Source organism: Macaca fascicularis, chromosome 8 (genome assembly GCF_037993035.2).
Source record: "Macaca fascicularis isolate 582-1 chromosome 8, T2T-MFA8v1.1".
Taxonomy (NCBI): domain Eukaryota; kingdom Metazoa; phylum Chordata; class Mammalia; order Primates; family Cercopithecidae; genus Macaca; species Macaca fascicularis.
The window spans coordinates 132,699,281-132,709,545 of NC_088382.1; positions in this window are offsets into that span (position 1 = coordinate 132,699,281).

A 10,265-nucleotide genomic window follows, 5' to 3' on the forward strand; every position below is an offset into this window, starting at 1 on the left:
TGAACCAAGATCGTGCCATTGCACTTCAACCCAGGAGACAGTGCGAGACTCCGTCTCCAAAAAAAAAAAAAAGGCCGAGTGTGGCGGCTCACGCCTGTAATCCCAGCACTTTGGGAGGCTGAGGCTGGCGGATCACCTGAGATCGGGAGTTCGAGACCAGACTGGCCAATGTGGTAAAAACCTCGTCTCTACTAAAAATACAAAACTTAGCCAGGCATGGTGGTGTGCACCTGTAATCCCAGCTACCCAGGAGGCTGAAGCAGGAGAATCGCTGGAACCTGGCAGGCAGAAACTGCAGTGAGCCGAGATCTTGCCACTGCACTCCAGCCTGAGCAACAGAGCAAGATTCCGTCGGAAGGAAGGAAGGAAGGAAGGAAGGAAGGAAGGAAGGAAGGAAGGAAGGAAGGAAGGAAGGAAGGAGGGAAGGAGGGAGGGAGGGAAAGAGGGAGGGAGGGAGGGAGAGAGGGAGGGAGGGAGGGAGGGAGGAAGGAAGGAAGGAAAGAAGGAAGGACTTAGCCAGGCATGGTGGCGTGCACCTGTAATCCCAGCTACCCAGGAGGCTGAAGCAGGAGAATCACTGGAACCTGGCAGGCAGAAACTGCAGTGAGCCGAGATCTTGCCACTGCACTCCAGCCTGAGCAACAGAGCAAGATTCCGTCGAAAGAGAAGAAAGGAGAGGAGAGGAGAGGAGAGGAGAGGAGAGGAGAGGAGAGGAGAGGAAAGGAAAGGAAGAAAAAGAAAAAAAGAAAGAAGGGAGGGAGGGAGGGAGGAGAAAGAGAAAGAAAGAGTACAATGTGCATAATATTGTAGTATAACACAGTGTAATAGCCACTCTACCATTGCATTGTACAGAAACCACACACCCAGATATACATACAGTGTTTGCTTAAAATAGCAGTTACCTCTGGGAAGAGGAGCTTGGAAGCAGGGAGACAGGGATGGGAAGATAATATTTTATTGCATATCCTTTTCTACCTTTTAAATTTGTTCCATGTATATGTGCTATGTATTTAAAAGCTAATTTTACAGATATAGGGAGATTTGTTCAGAAAGGAATGTGTTTAATGTCAGAAACTTCAGAAAGATCGAGGTAATAAAGATGGCCTTAGCCATGCCTTTCTTGCTATAATTGAAATATATTTCCTACTGTTTATATAAAAAACAGAACCTTAAAAAATTGGAGGGAAACCAACATTTCAATGCCCAGTATTGCCTAGCACTGGAGCTTGGCCCTGTGCTGCTGAACGCTACTGACAGAGGGCTAGGGACTCAAATACCACTCTGTCCCCACAGCCACAGGAGTACCATCCTTGTGGGATGCCTGCCAAGTCAGTGGCATCTGTCTTCCATAAGTTCAAAGCACAATGCAAGTATGTAATTAATCTTGATGTTGACTAGTAGGCAAATTTGTTAGTTCCACCTTGTAGATGAAGATGCTATGGTGGCCGGGCATCATGGCTTACACCTGTAATCCCAGCACTTTGGGAGGCTGAGGCGGGTGGATCACTTGAGGTCAGGAGTTCGAGACCAGCCTGGCCAACATGGGGAAACCCCGTCTCTACTGTAAATACAAAAATTAGCTGGGCATGGTGGCAGGCCCCTGTAATCCTAGCTACTCAGGAGGCTGAGGCAGGAGAATCACTTGAACTCAGGAGGCGAAGACTGCAGCGAGCTGAGATCGCACCATCACACTCCAGCCTGGGCAACAAGAGCAAAACTCCTCTCAAAAAAAAAGTAATATGTACAGTAGGTAAACTGGCAATAGGAATAGGAAAAGAAAAAAGAAGAAAAGGAGATTTGGGCTGGTGAGGGAAGGCCTCACTACAAACTCAGAAGATATTGAGTACACACCTCAGGGTGGTGAAAGAGCAAGCAGTGTGGAGATCCGGGGGAAGAGCAGTTCAGACACGGGGAATGGCAAAGACCTTGAGGTGGGAACGTGGCTGGCATGGAGACCTTAATCACGAACCCATGTGACTGAGTGGAGTGAGAGTGGGGACAGAGGGTCAAGAGGCAAAGGAAGGAGAGAGTCACTGGAACCATGGAGGACGCTGTAGGTTATTGAAAGGACTTTGTATGTTGCCATTCTTACCCACTAGACCACACTACCTCTCGATCATTTTGTTGAACTGATTTCCAGGAGTGGGATTTAAAATAAAAAGATATTAACAGCTCAATGACTCTTCCTCCTAGAGATGGTGTGATTGTGAACCTAATCAAACTTAGGCTACAGGGCCCCTCACTGGCACAGGCCTTTCCAAGGCTCTGTGCAAAACTTTGTATTTTTTTTTTTTTTTTTTTTTTTTTTTTGAGGCAGAGTTTTCACTCTGTTGCCCAGGTTGCCCAGGCTGGCGTGCAGTGGTGCGATCTCGGCTCACTGCAACTTCTTCCTTCTGGGTTCAAGCGATGCTCGCGCTTCAGTATCCCGAGAAGCTGGAATTACAGGCACCTGCCACCATGCCCAGCTAATTTTTATATTTTCAGTAGAGATGGGTTTCACCATGTTGACCAGGCTGGTCTTGAACTCCTGGCCTCAAGTGACCTCCCCACCTCGGCCTTCCAAAATGCTGGGGTTACAGACATGAGCCACCGTGCCCAGCCCCGTATTCACAATTTTATATGATGTTTCTTGAAGTAGGTCCTCCAAACTGTATAAATTCTAGGTCCAAAAAAATCCAGATCTGCCCACATACTTCATATTGCCATTTTGCTTTTTGCCTTAGAAAGGTGACTCTGGGCCAGGTGCAGTGGCTCGCACCTGTAATCCCAGTACTTTGGGAGGCCAAGGTGGGTGGATCACCTGAGGTCAGAAGTTCGACACCAGCTTGGCCAACATGGTGAAACCCCATCTCAACTAAAAACAAAAATTAGCTGGGCATGGTGGTGCACACCTGTAATCCCAGCTACTCGGAGGCTGAGGCAGGATAAGTGCTTGAACCTGGGAGGCAGAGGTTACAGTGAGCTGAGATCATGCCACTGCACTCCAGTCTGGGTGACAGAGCAAGACTCCATCTCAAAATAAATAAACAAATAAAAATAAAAATAAAAATCTCATTCCAGTCCTACCTGCCCTTCCTCCCACTCAAGTCAAAGCCCTTCCCTCCCCTTCCTCTTTCTTTCTCTCTGAAAACAGTCAGATGCCCCAAGAGAATGGCATTCCAGAATCCTACGACTATAGCTTTACCACACCAATGAGTTATGTTACATATATACTAACAAGTATTAATTGCTTTCACCAAAAACAGGAAGAGCCAACCTTGGCAATATAGCAAGACCCCATCTCTACAAAAAAAAAATTTTTTTTTTAATTAACCAAGCATTATGGTATGTGCCTATAGTCCCAGCTACTTGGGAGGCCGAAGTGGGAGGATCACCTGAACCCAGGAGGTCAAGGCTGCAGTGAGCCATGATCACAAAACTGCACTCCAGTCTCAGCAACAGAGCAAGACTCTCTCTCTAGAGAAAAACCAAATAAAACAGGAAGAGGGTCTCAGATTGTGCCCTCTAGAATGTGAGCTCCATGAGGACAGGGACTTTATTTTGATCACTTTTGCGTCCCCAGTGCCTAGAACTGTGCCTGGTACAGAGCAGGTGCTTAATAAAGGCTTGTTGGCTGCAATGAATTGTGATTAATCCTAGAACTTTTCCCTACCCTTATCCCAATCACCACTATCCAGGCTAGGTTAAATACCCACCACCAACTTCCTCTGTACTCCTAGAATACCCTGCACAAATCACCATCATTGCACCTAGAACATGGTTTGATAACTGTATGTGTGGCAGCTGTCTCCTCCTCTAGAGTATAAGTTCCACACAGGTAGAACCTGGATTTTATGGCTCCACACACAAGACTAAATAAATTGCATGAGCAAATCCTGACCTCTCCACCTTCAAAATATATCCCAAATCAAACCACTTCCCAACTTTTCCACTGAGCTATGCCTGGACTTTTTTTTTTTTTTTTTTTTTTTTTTTTTTTTGAGATCTCCATCTGTCACCCAGGCTGGAGTCCAGTGGTGCGATTTTGGCTCACTGCAACCTCTGCCTCCCGGGTTCAAGCGATCCTCCTGCCTCAGCCTCCTGAGTAGCTGGGATTACAGGTGCACACCACCACAGCCCAACTAATTTTTGCATTTTTAGTAGAGACGGGGTTTCACCTTATTGGTCAGGCTGGTCTCGAACTCCCAACCTCAGGTGATCCACCTGCCTCGGCCTCCCAAAGTCCTGGGATTACAGGAGTGAGCCACCGGACCTGGCCTCCATGCCTGGACTTCTGCAGTGGACTTCCAATTGGTCTCCCTGCTTCCATTGCACCCCACTGCAGTCTGCAATCCCACAGGAGCCTAAATGAGACCCTGTCACTCGCTTGCTCAAAGCCACATTGCATTTTATTCTAGCTAGAGTGGAAAGCATGATGGGAGGTCCTTACCATGACCTTCTAGGCCCTATATGATGTGAACCCTGGCAATTTCTGTGACCTCTCACTTTTCCCTTGTCACTCTGCTCCAGCCTCAATACCTTCCCTGCATTGGACAGGCCAAGGCAATTCATGTGATTGCTACATCTTTAGCCTGAAACACACTTCCCCCAGAGGAGTGGTGCTCAACCCTATCAGACCAAATGCTCTCTTTTAAGATATTTGCTATCCCAATCCCATAATGAAAACCATAGGTTATAAATTACAACTCCAATAAGATAAATATAATGCCCTAACTGTGATAAAATGAGAAAGAAAGGAAACCAACTTCTACTATAACATAGATTTTAATGTTAATGCTCAGGCACAACTATATTAGCAAATGTCATGAAAAAGTCTGGCGCTTGCAGTTATAGAGTTACGGTGAGTGGACAGCTATAAATGCAGACAGATATCCATGTGTTGTATTTGTGGCTCAAACACCACCAGCTGAATCAAATGGCATTGGTTACATGAGTGTCCACAATGGTGGACAGCCCTTGGAAAAATTCTGAATATAATAGAGTGCATAAAAATTCAAATGTGATAAAATAGAAGACAGATTCAATGATGTAAAAATAAAATGTGTTTGCATGACAAAAAATCACGTAGAGGTACATGACAAAGTGGGAAAAAATATTTCCAAGATATATCATAGATAAAAGGCTAAAATAACCAAGTATATAAGAACTTGTAAAAAATGAGGGGGAGAAAGACTAAAAACCTGATAGAAAAACAGATAAAACACACGAACAGATAATTCACAAAAAAATTAAATTACTTAAAACATTAAAAGATGCTCAACTTTTCTCGTAATATGAGGAATGCAAATTAAAATCATACTGAGATACCATTTCTCACGTATCAGATTGGCAAAAAAAGAGTACAATAGGAAATGTATAACCATAGAAACAATACATACATTTACACTTTAACTCGACAATGTCAATTTTAGTAGTTTACCTTGAAGATAAACTTGTAACAGTATAAAATATTGTACAAAAAATGTCAGATACCCTAATAAGTGAAAAAAGCAAAGTGTAAAATAGTATATAATGTGTTACTTTTCATGTAAGAAAGAAGAGGAAAGAAGAATACACACACAAGTGAAAAAGAATTAAAAAGCTGGGTGTGGTGGCTCATGCCTTTAATCCTAGCACTTTGGGAGGCCAAGGCAGAGGCATAACTTGAGGCCAGAAGTTTGGGACCAGCCTGGGTAACATAGCAAGACCCCATCTCCACAAACATAAAAATTAAAAAATTATCCAGGTTTGGCGGCACCCACCTCTAGTCCCAGCTACTCGGGAGGCTGAAGTGGGAGGATCACTTGAGCCATGAAGTGGAGGCTGCAGTGAGCTGTTATTGTACCACTGCACTCTAGCATGGTCAACAGAGTAAGTCCCCATCTCTAAAAGGAAAAAAGTGAAAGGGCAAAATAGTACAATCTTTCACAATGAAAACAGCAGAACAATTAAAAACAAAGAAAGAAAGAAAACAGTAGAAGAGTGGTTGCATTTCAGGAAAAGTTAGTGTATACTGAATCCCTATAAATATTCTTTATGTTATATGTAAAACAGAGTTAGTTCTAGGTTCAGATATTACAAACAGGGTTTTCACTCACAGCAGTATCTGAGGAACTGACAAATTGTGAAATGTCTTCCTAGCACCCCTGGCCCCTGCCCTATGTGGCAGCATGTCCCCTAGTTATTGTGATAACTCAAAACAACACTGTTGCAGGTTGGATTGTGTTCCTCCAAAAGATATGTGGAAGTCCTAGCGCCCAGTACCTGTGAATGTCATATTTGGAAATAGAGTCTTCGCAGATGTAATCAGGTTAAGCTGAATCTTACTGAATCAGGGTGAGGCCAAATCCAATGACTGGTGTCTTTTTTGAGACAGAGTCCAGGCTGGAGTTCAGTGGCATGATCTTGGCTCACTACAACCTCCGCCTCCCACGTTCAAGCGATTCTCCTGCCTCAGCCTCCTGAGTAGCCACCACCGTGGCCAGCTCATTTTTTATATTTTAGTAGAGATGAGGTTTCACCATATTGGCCAGGCTGGTCTAGAACTCCTGAGCTCAGGCAATCCATCTGCCTCGGCCTCCCAAAGTGCTAGGATTGCAGGTGTGAGCCACCACACCCGACCGACTGGTGTCTTTTTTTTTTTTTTTTTAAGATGGAGTCGCACTCTTGTTGCCGAGGCTGGAGTGCAATGGCACAATCTTGGCTCACTGCAACCTCTGCCTCCCGGGTTCAAGCAATTCTCCTGCCTCAGCCTCCTGAGTAGCTGGGATTACAGGTGCCCGCTACCACACCTAGCTATTTTTTTTTTTTTTTTGTATTTTTAGTAGAGACAGGATTTCACCATGTTGACCAGGCTGGTCTCGAATTCCTAACCTTGGGTGATCTGCCCGCCTTGGCCTCCCAAAGTGCTGGGATTACAGGCGCGAGCCACTGCACCCGACTGGTGTCTTAATAAAATAAAATAAAATAAAATAAAATAAAATAAAATAAAATAAGACACCCGACTGGTGTCTTAATAAAAAAGAAAAAATGTGGACACACACACACATACAGAGAGAGAGAGAGAGAGAAAGAGAGAGAGCGCCATGTGGAGACAGAGGCAGAAATTAGAGTAACACATCTACAAACCAAGGAATGCCAAGATCGCCAGCAACCTCTAGAAACTAGGAGGAGGGTGTGGAACAGACTCCCCTTCAGTGCCTACCATAGGAACCAGCCCTGCCAATACTTTGACTTAGGATTTTGTGTGTGTGTGTGTGTGACAGAATCTCGCTCTGTTGCCCAGGCTGGAGTGCAGTGGCATGATCTCTGCTCACTGCAACCTCTGCCTCCTGGGTTTAAGCGATTCTCCTGCCTCAGCCTCCTGAGTAGCTGGGATTACAGGTGAACCTCGCCATGCCTGTCTAAGTTTTGTAATTTTTTAGTAGAGACAAAGTTTTGCCATGTTGACCAAGTTGGTCTTGAACTCCTGACCTCAAGTAATCCGCCTGACTTGACCTCCCAAAGTGCTGGGACTACAGGTGTGATCCCAGCTATCACACCCGGTCTTGACTTAGGTATGTGAAAGAATAAATTTCTGTTCTTTTAAACCAAACCTCCACACAGTATAGTGCACTACTGAAAACCTATCTTGGGCCAGGCATGGTGGCTCACACCTGCAATCCCAGCATTTTGGGAGGCTGAGGCAGGAGGACTGCTCGAGGCTAGGAGTTTGAGATCAGCTTGGGCAACATGATGAGATGAGACTGTGTCTCTAAAACAGAAGAGAAAGGCGGGGGAGGGGAGGGGAGAGGAGAGGAGTTTTTAGGTCTTCCTTCTGCATAGCTTAGACAACACCCTTCAGTGGTACCTTCCCTGAACACTTTAACCAAAATACCATCCCACACCATCAGTCTCATCCTTTTATTCTGCTTAAATGTTTCCTTACTTTTCATTACCCAACATATCATTTATTTATTTTCTTATTTGTTCATTGTCTGTCTCCCCAGCTAGAATGCAAGCACAAGTTGGTTTTGTTCACTGCTGTAGCCCCCGCTGACCCAGAGCAGCTCTTGCACACAGTAGGAACTCAATTAACAGTTATTGGCCAGGCATGGTGGCTTATGCTTATAATCTCAGCACGTTGGGAGGCCAAGGTGGGTGGAGCACCTGAGGTCATGAGTTTGAGACCAGCCTGACTAACATGGTAAAACCCCTTCTCTACTAAATACAAAAAATTAGCCAGGCACGGTGGCGCATGCCTGTAATCCCAGCTACTTGGGAAGCTGAGGCAGGAGAATTGCTTGAACCCGGGAGGCAGAGGTTGCAGTGAGGGGAGATTGCGCCATTGCACTCCAGCCTGGACGACAAGAGTGAAACTCTGTCTCAAAAAAAAAAAGAAAAGAAAAGAAAAAAGAAAAAATTGAGCTAATAAATGGGCATCCCTTTATGAAAAGAGCACAAATGTGGCTGCGTGTAGTGGCTCATGTTTGTAATCCTAGTACATTGGGAGGCTGAGGCAGGCGGATCACGAGGTCAGGAGTTTGACACCAGCCTGGCCAATATGGTGAAACCCTGTCTCTACTAAAAATACAAAAATTAGCCAGGAGTGATGGCACGCACCTCTAGTCCTAGCTACTCTGGAGGCTGAGGCAGGAGAATCACATGAACCTGGGAAGCGGAGGTTGCAGTGAGCCGAGATCGCACCACTGCACTCCAGCCTGGGTGACAGGGCGACACTCCGTCTCAAAAAAAAAATAAAGAGCAAATGTAACCTTGGTATCATGAGGAACAGGAGAAAACCATTTACCCAAAGAAGAGAGCACAGAGAGGCACCAAGAACACCTGAGAGCCAAAAGACTCAGAGGAAAAATAAAATAATTTGAGATGTTTTAGTGAAAGTTGAATGTGCAAACTCTTTTAGTCACAGAATATTATTGCTGTCACTGCAGACGTGATGTGCAAACATGCATATGCTTGATTGGCAAGGCATTTGAGCCAAAAATGCTACATCTGTCATGTTTGTTTGAAGCCAAGCCAAATAGGCTGAACACACATTTAGAAAGCGCTAAGAGAATTTTATACCTTGTACTTGCTGTCAAAAGCAGCAGGGGAAAATGTGTTGAAAAGAGAAAGTGTACATACTAAACAGCCAAAATGGTGCATGTGGCAAGTTACGTGCAGGGTTTCTCATCCTGGGCACTGTTGACATTTTGGGTTGATAGTTCTTTGCTTGTGAGGGGCTGCCTGTGCATTGTAGAACAATTTGCAGCATCCATGGCCACCCCAAGACAGAAACTTTTCCCCAGTTATGACAACCAAAAATGTATGCAGACATTGCCAGATATCCTCTGTGGTGGGTGTGGGGGAGATGGCAAAATCACCCCGTTTGACAACCACTGAGTTTGTTTGGGTTTTTTTTTTTTGAAATGGAGTCTCGCTCTGTCACTCAAGCTGGAGTGCAGTGGAACAATTTCAGCTCACTGCAACCTCCGCCTCCCAGATTCAAGCGATTCTCCTGCCTCAGCCTCCCAAGTAGCTGGGACTACAGGCACGTGCCACCATGCCAGGCCAAGTTTTTGTATTTTTAGTAGAGTCTGGTTTCATCATGTTAGCCAGGCTGGTCTCGAACTCCCGACCTCAAGTGATCAGCTCACCTTGGCCTCCCAAAGTGCTGGGATTACAGGTGTGAGCCACCACACCCAGTGGAACATTTCTTTCTTAGATGCCAGCATCATGTGAAGAAGCTCAAGCTAGACTACTGAATGATAAGAAGCCGTGTGGAGAGAGGCCCTGATGGATGAGAAGCCATCTTGGATGTTCTACCCCAGCTGAGCTTCAGCTGAATGCAACCGTGAGGCCTTGGCTGTACCATGCAGGGCAGAACTGTTCAGCTGAGCCCAGTCAACTCATAGAATTGTGGGGGGAAAAAAAATGGAAATCACAGTTGTTTTAAGCCAGTAAGTTTTGAGCTGGTTTGTTGCATGGCAATAAACAACTAAAGTATTATCAAATGTCTAAGTTGGTAAAGGTGAATGCACTGTTGCAGCCAGCTCAGACCAGCTACAGGAGCCAAATGCTGAATTTTCTGGGTCAATTATTAAACACAGCTGTTATTAAAAATTAAATTAGAGCACAATTCACAATTGCAAAAATGTAGAACTAGCCTAAATGTCCATCAATCAATAGGTAGATAAAGAAACTGTGGCATATATATATATGATGGAATATGACTCAGCCATAGAAAAGGAATTAATTAATGGCATTCACAACAACCTGGATGGAGTTGGAGACCATTATTCTAAGTG